Source organism: Leptidea sinapis, chromosome 19 (assembly GCF_905404315.1).
Source record: "Leptidea sinapis chromosome 19, ilLepSina1.1, whole genome shotgun sequence".
Taxonomy (NCBI): Eukaryota; Metazoa; Arthropoda; class Insecta; order Lepidoptera; family Pieridae; genus Leptidea; species Leptidea sinapis.
Window position 1 is genome coordinate 4,127,228 of NC_066283.1, and position 12,532 is coordinate 4,139,759.

Genomic DNA, 12,532 nt, shown 5'->3' on the forward strand with positions numbered 1-12,532 from the left:
TGTTATAATTTGGTTTGCAAAATGTGGTGCATTGAAATCGGCGGCAGGAATCAAGTCAAACAGCTCTTCAGAACACCCCCTGTGATAGATGCGGTAGAAGAGACACAATGAAGCGACGACTCTACGCATCGCCCCGACTCTTATCACGTTTTCAGGAAGGCAAGTAGGTATTAAATTTCATCCACAGGTTTAAACCCATGAAAAACTACTGCGTAAATATGAGTAGACAATCAAGTTAGTCGGCTTTTTAAGTTTTAAGCTATGGTTTACCTGTCTTTGATCTACAACAAGAAGATCCCATAGTACATATGAATAAGTTAGATTGCTGTTAATTATAAATGGGTACTAAGTTTTTTTTAAATGAAAATAAGGGACGAGATGAGCAGGACGTTCAGCTGATGGTAATAGATACTTCCTACACATTACAATTCAGTGCCGCTCAGGATTCTTGAAAAGCCCAAAAATTCTGAGTGGCACTACAATTGCGCTCATCACCTTGAGACATAAGATGTTAAGTCTCATTTGCCCAGTAATTTCACTAGCTACGACGCCCTTCAGACCGAAACACAGTATTGATGACACATTACTGCTTCGCGTCAGAAATTGGCGATAAGTTATCGCGTCACACGACATTGTAAATTCTTTTGGAGTTTACACCTTGAAAAACGATTTTTAGTTGTAGCCCTGGTTTAAAATAACTATGAGGAGTAAAATCAAACATTTAACTATCAATAAATTTTTCAGTTGAGATTATACGTGTGTAAATACTATACATAATATAGACTTTTTAAATCCAAAATGGCCCCCTGCCATATTTATCATTGCAACAATATTGATATCGATTCCAAGGTTCTCGGGATGGCAAGATATGGAATCTTTTGTTATATGCAAGATGGCTGCCACGAAAAATTGTCATTGCAATATTATCAGTATTATAGTTTTCATCATATTTCCACGTGTAAATGTTTGCAATCGCCCCACTGACACTTTTTTGTTGCACAACTAGTCTTAACAACTTTGGAACGCAGTAGAACTTTGGCGAGGGGCGTATTCTTAGACACTACGGTCTTCTTGGATATCACAGTAAATAAAAATCTTCAGTGGGATCCAAATATTGCCCAACTAGCAGATAGGCTCAGCTCTGATGCATACGCTGTTAGAAAGATTAGAAAGTACATTTCAACAAATTCTCCTTAATGTAAAACACTCTGGCAATTTCCGACACTTGCTATGGCAGATACTTATCCCTGAATGCGATGATATGTTGATGTCACAGATAGCAGGGCATTGTGCGCCGGCGCAGGTCGTACACCGAGTCAATGACAGTGACAATTACAGCGAAAGGACTCGTGACGTCACATATCTAGCTCGCATCGACGAGAAAGCAAGAGTGCGACAATTTCACGGTGGCACGCATCGGGCGGGCACCCGTGGGCACGCTTCTGTTTTATAAGTACGGTCGGTATCACAAGGTTTGATTTCCGAATATTTATTAACTCAAAAAAAATACAAATTCACTGAGATACTTAAACTAATATGATAGACATATTGAGCGGCAAATGGTAGTGTATATACTATAGGTATATAATTTTAGTCGTGATATTTAAAGTTGCAATAATTACTTATTTACAAAGTTACAATAAATACTAATTAGGCAAATACATTAATCAAAGCAGTACACTGCCAGTACATATACGGGAACCTCCTATACGCTCATAAAAATATTAGCCAATTTAAATAGAATAGTTATGTACACAGTGTCAATACTCGAAACAAACATAAACTCGCAATTCCATCTACTCGGCTCCGTAAAATTGCTAAATTTTTTAAAGTGGATTGTGTTATATTTTATAATAAACTCCCAAATGAAATTAAAATATTACCTATTAAAAAATTTAAATGTGTCGTAAAAAATAAATTAACATCTAAGGCCTATTATAATGTGAAAGATTATTTGAATGATAAAGATAGTTGGTATTAATGTTCTAAATTTTGTTAATGAATATTGTTATACTCATTTGACTGCTATTATAGCTTTTGTACTTCATCCTGACTTGCACTAAATAACTTATAAAGTTTTACAGTGAATAAAGATTTTTTGACTTTGAATAACGAAATAGGTGGGTAACGTATAAAATAAATGTTTACAGTAATAAATGAAATAAATACACTATTTTATTATTTGTTATAATGACAGCTATGAGGGTATTTGTTTATTAAGGTCTCGTTCATAGTCATAGCCGGAAGCGGTCTAACAAATAAGTTTTCAGAAATCCTTCAAAATGTGGTGTTTTAACGTTTTTTTTAAACATTTAATGATTGTAATTCTTTTATATCTTTTGTTGTTATACAATTTTGCCCTTTCGTACATTATATTTCTTGTTCCATATTTTATTCTAGCTTTTATTAAGCAAATATTGAGGATTTTTTTTTGTGTATATAAATCCTTAGTTAAAATTGTTATAATAATAACTGTTATATTTATATATTTGATTTAAATTCATTAATTTTAATTTCGGTTCCCGATATATTTCAACAGTAGGAGTTATGGTGACAAGTTAACGTTTGAAAATATCTTGAACATAATGGCGCTATTTTAGCAGAATTAGGTAAAATATAAAATTAATAAAAATAAAAACAAAAAAATATAAAATCATTTATTTCGCACTTTTCATGTACAAATTAACATTTTATACTGACCCCCACACTAGGCGATGCCTGTCTCATGGGGGAAATAGTAGAATTAACAGAAAATAAAGATAACAGATAACAGTAGTAATCTATACTAATAATATAGTTTGTGATATTGTAAGGGGTAATAATCTCTGGATCTACTTAACCAATTTTGAAAATTCTGTTACCAATACACTTAAGTAATACCAAGCTCCAAAATTAATTGTGAGTGCAAAGGCTGTAGGTAAGTTAACAAAAGATTTTTAAAATGAAGAAAATTTAAAAACTTAGTCCCAAAAATCACAGAAAAATATGAACGAATGAAAACGTTTCTTAATAACGCTGCCGTAACGATGAGAGATATTATAAGTATAAATCTTATTTTTTTTTATGGAATAGGAGGACAAACGAACGTACGGGTCACCTGGTGTTAAGTGATCACCGCCGACCACAATCTCTTGCAACACCAGAGGAATCATAGTAGCGTTACCGGCCTTTAAGGAGTATGCGCTCTTTTTGAAGGTAAAATCTTCTAATAATCTTCTAGTAATCTATCTTACAATATGATTTGGTCTCCGCTGTGCTACAACTAGATACCGCACTAACTAAGAACAATAGCTTTTTTATTACGGCAACTATTATATGCTTGTGTGCGTGGCGTCTTGACACTCAATGGCATCTTTCAAATTTTGTATCATTTACTTCGTGTTATTTTACATTGAATTTAATGAAATACTAAATACTTACGATATGACGTGATCCCAGTTTCATTCTTGTTTCTTGTTGTATTATTTTTACAAAGTTTTACCACGCAACCCGGCATTTTAGTTTCATTTTTTCTGTCTGTACCAACGTGATGCGATGCATGCACAGATCTCGCCAAAATTGTCCGCACAATTTCCCGCTTTCCATACCTTACGCGTCGTTGTGTAACTTTTATATCGATATTTTTTATATAAGTATAAATTTATTCACAACATAGCGAATGTAAATATAGTAACAATGCTCTCATTATTAAAAAAAACCCGGACGACCGAGCCTTGCTCGGATTTTTAAGAAGGTACAAAACTTGAACAAAAAAAACTCATAAGACATCTGAATTCGAACCGGGGTCTTCTGCTTTCCGGATCACCCAATGACCCTGAGCTATTATAGTCTTGTATATAGTAGCGAAATTTATTTACCTTTGTATTCTAATGTTATTGTAGCAGTTTCTCATCAAAACACGGATAAAACTAGATTTTTAAAATTTAAACCTAGCTCGATCGATTTCTCGCCCCCGAAACTACCTGCATACTAAATTTCATTAAAATCGTTGGAGCCGTTTCCGAGATTCATGTACAAGAATTGCTCGTTTAAAGATATAATATCCGGACGACCGAGCCTTGCTCGGATTTTTAAGAATGTACAAAACTTGAACAAAAAAAAAAACTAATAGGACTTCTGGATTCGAACCGGGGTCGTCTGCTTTCCGGATCACCCAATTTCCCATCTGAGCTATTATACGTCTTGTGTATATGTGTATATTGGCGAAATTTACCTTTGTATTCTAATGTTTTTGTACCTGTCTCTCATTAAAACACGGATAAAACTACTTTTTTTAAATTGAAACCTATCTAGACCGATTTATCGAAATCCCCTGTACACAAAATTTTATGAAAATCGTTGGAGCTGTTTCGGAGATTCAGATTATAAAAGTTTAAAGATATAAGATTGAGTCGAGTACTGAAAGTTATCCAGCAAACCTTTTGCGCTTTTGCTTTATATATATATATATATATATATATATATATATATATATATATATATATATATATATATATGTATGGATATGCTCACATTGTTTTTCATTTAGTTTTATTACAAACGTATTACGCTACATAAAAGAATTGTGTGGTAAAGGTTACTATAACATAAATGACTTTCTTAATGATGCCACAGATTGGGAATAGAGTGACCGCCCTCAGGCTATTAAATAATAAGTTTAATTGTACTATATTACTTTGTTAACATTTTATAAACAAAAAATTAAGCCGGCTGAGTTTGTTGCGCCCATTCTTCTCTGGTCTGAGGCATTAATTTTGGAATGGGTGGTAGTTTTTGAGTTTCAATAAGTGATGTCACATCACATGATTTTTACCCTCCGTAAAAATGTTGACTTGAATTGAAACTTTGTCAATACAATAATTGAAACAGTGCTGGGGCTGCTGCTTCGACTGCCGAAGACAGCAAGCAAATATGTTGGTCTCAGTGAGTCATACATCTTTGTGCCGTTTGGTGTCGAGACACTTGGCCCGTTGGGCCCAGACGCGGAGAATGTTCAAAATACTATCTTCGCGCCTCAATAAGGCTACTGGATACCCAAGCGCTGGCAGCTATTTCTGCCATTATTCTTGGTACGCTTTCCCTAATGATAGTTTGATAGTTATAAGATTTGTTTTGTTTGAATAAATTAGTATTTAGAGATAGTATTAGTAGAATATTTTAGTTAATTTAAACAGTATGTTTGTTTGTATGTAAGGAAATCTTTGAACGTAATTTTGGTGCCTTCAAAGCCTCGGATTTATTTGAAACTTTGTATACTGGTCAAGGATTGGTGTCTGTTTAATAATTGATATAATCTCTACCATTTTTCTAATGAGGATCTTCAAGATGTGCTGTTTTTTTTATGTCCGATACCCGGTAGTGTTTTTGTGCCAAAGACTATTGTGCCTGGTATTTCATTTCACGAAAAAAGCAAACTTTATCGTTTAATAGCGAAGGGTCTACTTTAAGATATCTTTAGAATGACTCCACTTTTACTAATATTTGTGATCACTACTAAAATAAAGTCCTCGGCCGCCTCTATCTGTCTGTCTGTTCGTGATAAACTCATAAACTACTGCACCGATTTTCATGCTATTTCACAAATAGATAGCGTAGTTCTCAAAGAAGTTTTATAATTCCAAATTTGTTAAATTTTTGTATGTATTTGTAAACATTAACGATACTTGTTGGAGGTGTCGGAAAAAAAGTAAGCCGTCTGGGAGCTTTCAACGAAAACACTGAGATATAACATAATAATGTATGATGAAATTGTGTACTTAGATATCTTATATAGGTCTACAGAAAAGTCCGAGATGACATACATATATTATATATCTCTTAAGGATAATATATTATATAAATGTTAATACTTTACAAAATTGGCAATTATTAATAATTATCATTTTATTAGTAAGTAATATTATTCGGAGTTCGTTATTACACATTTCCGGTGGCTTTTAAACTACATAATTCCCGAATACGTACATAATTCTTTAGGCTTCCGTAGCCAAATGGCAAAAACCCTTATAGATTCGTCATGTCTGTCTGTCCGCCCGTGTATGTCACAGACGCTTTTTTCCGAAAATATAAGAACTATACTGTTAAAACTTGGTAAGTAGATGTATTCTGTGAACCGCATTAACATTTTCACATAAAAATAGAAAACAAACAATAATTTTTGGAAGTTAGATTCTTAGAACAGAAACTCAAAAAATATTTTAAACCAAACCCATACGCGTGGGTATTTATGGATAGGCCTTTAAAAGTTATATTGAGGTTTCTAATATCATTTGTTTTCTAAACAGAATAGTTTGCGTGAGAGACACTTCCAAAGTGGTAAAATGAGTACCAGGTACAGGGGAGGGCCCTGTAACTTCTAAAATAAGAGAATCATAAAAACCAAAAAAAAATATATGATCTACATTAGCATTTAACAGTGGGAGGCTCCTTTGCACAGGATGCCGGCTAGATTATGGGTACCACAACGGCGCCTATTTCTGCCGTGAAGCAGTAATGTGTAAACATTACTGTGTTTAGGTCTGAAGGGCGCCGTAGCTAGTGAAATTATTGGGTAAATGAGACTTAACATCTTATGTCTCAAGGTGACAAGCGCAATTGTAGTGCCGCTCAGAATTTTTGGGTTTTTCGAAAATCCTGAGCGGCACTGCATTGTAATAGTCGGGGCGTATCAATCACCATCAGCTGAACGTCAGTAGTAGGGATTCGCCGGTTCTGGCTCACAGTAGTAGGGATTCGCCGGTTCTGGCTCCTCGATTCTGGCTCACTTGCTCGTGATGCCTACTAAAAAAAAAAAAAAAGAAGTTTGGTGTCAAACTGGGGGTTTTGATGTATTTCCGAGCGATTGCGCTGATCCGTTTTTCGATATCTCTTATAGTTTCAAAGTTAGCATTTTAAATTAAACAGATCCATAATCATTAATAATCACTGGTCATTTAGCTAATGATTGGTGAGCGACTCAATGTCTAAATTTCCATGAACGTGATACAGGTAATTTACTAATTACCTCTATCACATTCGTTACTACGATTAAAAAGACAGTTTCTGTATTTATTATTTATTTTTAAAACATGATTTAAATAAAGTATATAATAAAACATCATTGCAGATTGTATCATTTTCAAAATATTTGATGAAATCATTCAAACTCTTCTTATTAAACTTAAAGTATAGATACATTATGCAGTACTCGCCACACACTGCGGTATATTCATTCTGTACTCTTGCAGTATTGTAGTTATACATTCTGCAATTCCTTTGTAAAAACATCAGCTGGAATCCCTGAGGTGGACGACCATATGAATCGAAGTATTGTCCAATACCCTGCTCATCAATGTGTATTGCAACCCAGTGAGTGCCTGGCTTATTATCACTATCTAAATTGCTGACAATATAACAGGGCGTTACAACATATATCGGCAATCGGTTTGCCGCGTAAACATTATTTTTAATACTGGGATCGATTTTGTTCAAATAATTCTGTATCTCGATTGTATTCATATTAGTTGAGAACAGGGTCTTGTCAGTTGCGAGGATTGAATAGTTATGTGGATCATAATAACATAAGCACTCAATAAATAAGGCTTTAATGTATCTTATTCATGTATTTAAAACTTATATGGTTACAATAAAACAAAATATCATTACAAGCGATTCAAATATAAATCTATGAACATTTGATGAAATTATATTTTCATCAATTTTATTATAATATAAAAGCTGATTGAAAACGAACTTTGTACCTACATACTTACGTAGTCATTAGTACAATCTGGAAATGTTGACTCCATTAAACTATCAATAATTGAACTTATCATTTAAGTGCCATTATGTTTCACCACAATATTTAAAAACCAGTACTAATCATAAACAAATTTACTTTTACGATATTTTAGTATAAAATGCTAGAACTGTTCAGAAAAATAATCATTGAAGTGGCGTATTCAGTCAAATTATTATATATTTTGTGTGTTGTGTAATTGTTAAGTGATTTGCTGCAATGGAGGTAAGTTTTATCTATTATTTACTTTGAAATTAAAAAGTAATATCATTTGTTATATTAAGATATGTATGTATAATACTATTCTAAAGCAGTCTTATTGTTGTTGTAGAATGCATTCACCCCAACAATGGAAGAAACTACATATAAAACATTTTACTATCCATTATCTGAAGATAGTCAGGATTCATTAAAAGTTCCTCAACTTAAATCCTTGAAGAGGGCCAGCTCAAATGAAAATATAGATGCATTATTCGAAGTGAAAAAAACAAAACAAAAGAAAATATCATCATCAATATCCAGAGCACATGAGAATGGAAGTATTTACATTACAACTAATGCAGATGACGGAAGAAATGCATCACATTTGGTTAAAATAGAAATCTATGATCTCAATAAAATAAAAAACACGCCTGCACAAGAACAATGGAAATACGTTGATTATAGATTAAAATATTATACAATCGACAATAATGAAAGTTATAAGGACATAAAAAAGATTTTATACAATGTTACGAAGAAAATTTTAGAAACAGAAAATTATAAGAAATATAATTTTAATAATAAGTAGGTAGCTATGAAGAAATACATAAATATTAGTTCAGTTTAGTTATTAGTTTATTTATTCTCTTATACAAATAATATTATTATATTCTCATCATTTGGAAAATTAAACATAACGATATGGAACTCTGCTTTGTATGTAATGAGGTTGAAAAAATGATCAAGTGAGTTATTTTCTTTGTAAATTATTTAGTATTATATTATTGATGAAATGTGGCTAAAATCATTCACTTATGTTGTAGTCAACCTGTTCTACAAAGTGGAGGAGGTTTTAAGAGAAGAAGTGCAGTATTACAAGGCAGTGAAGACAATGATACAAGTACAAAGAGAGGACGACAAGGGGAACCATCCACATCATCGGGGCTCACCAGTGTGAACGATGAAATGGTGAACTGTTCTTTATGTCAAATCTTAATACGGAAAAGATATTATGCAAATCATCTTAGAAGTAACCTCCATAAGAATAACGTAATGCAATTACATAGTACTTTAAAAAATGTCACAGTACACGAATCGGCTTTTGGTAATAGAATTATCTCATATAAAATTAAGAGTAAATCCAACCAATTACAAACATTCGAAACACCAGAAATGTTTTTGAATTCTATTAAAAATGAAATTATTTCACTATTTGAGGAATCTGTTCGATTGCTTACAATTTTTAAAGTTAATTTTATTCTGCACGCTAATTTTGTTCAAGAAACAAAAAATATTTCTAATGAATTTGAATTTCAAACATGTAGTTATACTATAATGCAGGGTGAGGATTTAAATTTTTTCTTTTCGTCCTTATGTGATATGTTGATGACTAAAATTAGCACATTTGAGAAAAAAGATAGTGGTTGGAGTCTTAAGAAAATAAATGCATTAGACATGAATATAAACAAATTCAATCCATTACGTGGAAAATCATATATTGAATTACCTAAAGAAATCAAATTAAAAAAAAGTGTTATAAATGTACAAAACTCGGATGATTTATGCTTTAAATGGGCTTTGCTTTCTGCATTATATCCAGTTACTAAGAACTCTCAGAGAGTTTCATCTTACAGTAAATATTCAAATAAATTAAATTTTGACGGAGTTACGTTTCCTGTTAAAATGACAGATATACAGAAAGTAGAAAGGTTAAATAATTTAAGTGTAAATGTTTTTGGTCTTGAATACAATTGTAAAAAGAAAGAACATGAAGTAGTTGGTCCATTGTATTTAACAAAATCACGGAAAATTGTTCATATCAATTTATTATTTATTTCGCACGGAACAATTAATCATTTTTGCTACATTAAAAACCTATCGCGTTTAGTAAGTGGTCAAATTTCAAACCATGAACATGCAATCTACATCTGTGACGGTTGTCTTTTACACTTCTCAACAAATGATAAGTTATCAGCTCATCAATTGAATGATTGTTGTCATATTAAAGTGGAATTGCCTAATACAGAAAAAACTTTAAAAGATTGGTTTGAACAACCAATTTCAAACAATGTCTTAAAATTTGATAAATTTAATAAGATGTTACAAATACCCTTTGTTATATACGCGGATTTTGAAGCTTTCCTTAATCCAATTCAGACATGCTTTAACGATCCATCAAAACCTTATACAACTAATGTTCACAAACACGAAGTTTATAGTTTTGGGTACTATATTAAATGTTCATATGATGATAGTTTATCAAAATATGAAACATATAGTGGTCCTCATTGTACTCATGTCTTTATGAATCAGTTGTATAAAGATTTAGAAGTGATTTGCACAAAAAATTATTTTGTCATAAGTCCAAAACCTTTGACTTCCAATGATAATGAAATTATTTCACAATGTAAAGACTGCTTTATATGTCAATCTAATTTAAATGGTGAATGTGCATTATACTTTGACTCGCATACAGGAAATTTTAGAGGAGTTGCACACGAAGTATGTAAGACAAAATTTAGAATCCCCTATCACATTCCAGTTTTTTTACACAATCTTAGTCAATATGACTCTCATTTTATTGTTCATGCATTAAATTCTATTGAAGGGGAAATTGATATTATTCCACAAACGAAAGAAAAGTACATTTCTTTCGCAAAAACGATAAAATTAAATAATCATAAAATTCAATTGAGATTCGTTGATTCGTTTAAATTTTTACCTTGTAGTTTAGACAAACTTGTTCAAAATTTGAAGGAAGAACAATTTCAAACATTAAAATATAATTTTCCAAATAATAATGATTTTTTACGTCTTAGAAAAAAAGGAATTTATCCATATGAATTTATGTCATCACATGATTCCTTAAAACTTTCAGCACTCCCTAGTCGCGATAAATTTTACAATACATTAACCGACACACATATTTCCGATGAAGATTATGAACATGCCAAGGATGTTTGGCAACACTTTCAGTGTCAAAATATGTCAGATTATTCTGATTTATATCTTAAAACCGATGTTTTACTTTTAACAGATGTGTTTGAAAATTTCCGAGCCTTATGTTTGCAAACATATGGTCTAGATCCAGCTCATTATTATACAGCACCTGGGTTAAGTTGGGATGCTATGTTAAAATGCACAAAAATTAAATTAGAATTACTTCAAGACTTTGAACAAATAGCTTTTATTAGATCGGGCATTCGAGGAGGTGTATCTCAATGTAGCAATCGTTATGCCAAAGCTAATAACAAATATATGCGAGAATATGATAAAGACACACCAAACTCATTTTTAACTTATCTTGATGCTAATAACCTTTACGGATGGGCCATGTCTCAATTCCTTCCTACAGGAGGTTTTGAGTGGGTAGATGTCACAACTAATTTTGATGTCCCTGATGATTATGAATATGGTTTTATTTTGGAAGTAGATCTAGAATATCCTATTGAACTGCATGATTTACATTCTGACCTACCCTTATGTCCCGAGAATATATGTATTGGTAATACAAAAGACATAAAATTAGTTCCAAACCTTCGTAATAAAATTAAATATGTGATTCACTACAGAAATTTAAAGCAATGTCTGACAATGGGTTTAAAATTACAAAAAATTCATAGAATTTTAAAATTCAAACAATGCGCATGGTTACAATATTATATAGATTTAAATACAAGCATGCGTAAACTAGCCACATCTGATTTCGAAAAAGATTTTTATAAATTAATGAATAACTCAGTGTTTGGAAAAACAATGGAAAATATCGAAAAAAGAGTAAATGTAAAATTATTGAGTCATTGGGAAAATCAGGGTAAAATTCTAGGCGCACAAGATTTAATTGCTAAGCCAGAATTCCATAGTTTATCTATTTTTAATGAAAATTTGGTTGCAGTTCAATTACGAAAGACGAAATTGTTCCATAATAAACCTATTTATTTGGGATTTTGTATATTGGATATTTCTAAAACTCTAATGTACGACTTTCACTATAACTATATGTTTAAAAAGTTTCAAAACAAATTAAAATTATTGTACACAGATACTGATAGTTTAATATATCAAATTTTTACAGATGATTTTTACAGAGATATAAAACCTGATTTACATTTGCGTTTCGATACCTCTGACTATACAGAAAAAAATATATTTGGCTATCCAAAACTCAATAAAAAGAAGTTAGGCTACTTTAAAGATGAAAACAATGGTAATATATTTAATGAATTTGTAGGACTTAGATCTAAAATGTATGCATTAGATGTTGAGGGAAAATTCACAGCTAAAGCTAAGGGGGTTAATAAAAGTGTTACTAAGAATATGAAAATGGAAAATTATAAGACTTGCTTATTTGAAAATAAGAACGAATATTGTTCAATGCTTAGATTTAAGTCAATAAAGCATAATATTTTTACTCAAAGAATAAATAAATCTAGTCTGTCATTTAATGATACCAAACGGTACATTTTACCGAATAATATTGATACATTAGCTTGGGGTCATCATAAAATAGAATAAATATTATATTAAATTTTAAGAATAAATTATTATAGTTTT

The 12,532-nt window shown here is 31.6% G+C and overlaps 1 protein-coding gene and 1 long non-coding RNA gene across 2 annotated transcripts in view; one reads left to right on the forward strand and one right to left on the reverse strand.

The window, feature by feature from the left end:
* The window catches only part of LOC126969963 (uncharacterized), a 271,229-nt gene extending 270,683 nt beyond the window's left edge, over positions 1-546 (reverse strand). The window contains exon 1 of the long non-coding RNA XR_007730508.1: positions 496-546. This is a non-coding gene — a long non-coding RNA (uncharacterized LOC126969963). The remainder of the gene's footprint in view (positions 1-495) is intronic.
* Positions 1-12,532, forward strand: part of LOC126969917 (uncharacterized) — a 433,182-nt gene that overhangs the window by 289,784 nt on the left and 130,866 nt on the right. The window lies entirely within an intron of this gene.